Source organism: Coregonus lavaretus (genome assembly GCF_964263955.1).
Source record: "Coregonus lavaretus genome assembly, contig: HAP1_SCAFFOLD_5318, whole genome shotgun sequence".
In the NCBI taxonomy this organism is placed as follows: Eukaryota; Metazoa; Chordata; class Actinopteri; order Salmoniformes; family Salmonidae; genus Coregonus; species Coregonus lavaretus.
Genome location: NW_028161119.1, coordinates 11,957 through 12,500, shown reverse-complemented (window position 1 = coordinate 12,500; position 544 = coordinate 11,957). Strand labels below are relative to the sequence as shown.

Sequence of the window (544 nt, the reverse complement as noted above, 5' to 3'; positions counted from 1 at the left end):
GGAACCATCGGATCCCTGTATCCATAGCAACCAGGAGGATTGTTGTTGTTTGTGCGATGGAGGAGAGACAAACACAGTGTCCGTGGAAACCAAGTAGAACTCTGCATTGCCACGGTAACGAGAGACTCCAAAAGGAATGTTGTGTTAATGGACAGTACAGACTTGTATAACCTAAAAAGAAAACATGTAAATATCCATTATAGCTACAAGGAAAAAAACTGAAATTAATATTTTATATGATTGCATGGAGAAATAACTGTGTACGCTTTTATTAGGAGCTTTTGACAAAAATGACTTTTGACTTTATTCAGTGTTTTCCTGGTCAGATATGGGGTGAGAGATGTTCTGCTAGTATGAAGAGCGCTTCTCTCTCTCTCCCTGTCTCTCTTCCACCTAAAGGTCTACGGCCCTGTTCCAACACTTTGAACATGCATCCATCCTTCCTTCTTTCCTCCCTTCCTGTCTTGAGGTTATCAAGGTAATCCAGTTAAGGGTGTATTTTATAAGTGTTGGAACATGGCCCCAGACAGAGATTTTTTGGTTT

General features: G+C 40.6%; 1 protein-coding gene across 1 annotated transcript in view; it reads left to right on the top strand.

The window, feature by feature from the left end:
- LOC311121082 (circadian locomoter output cycles protein kaput-like) overlaps nt 1–306 on the top strand; it is a 26,728-nt gene extending 26,422 nt beyond the window's left edge. Inside the window, exon 20 of the mRNA XM_084195612.1 lies at nt 1–306. This exon is cut by the window's left edge and continues 374 nt beyond it. The gene's annotated coding sequence lies outside the window, so the exon portion shown is untranslated.
- The last annotated feature ends 238 nt before the right edge of the window (nt 307–544 follow it).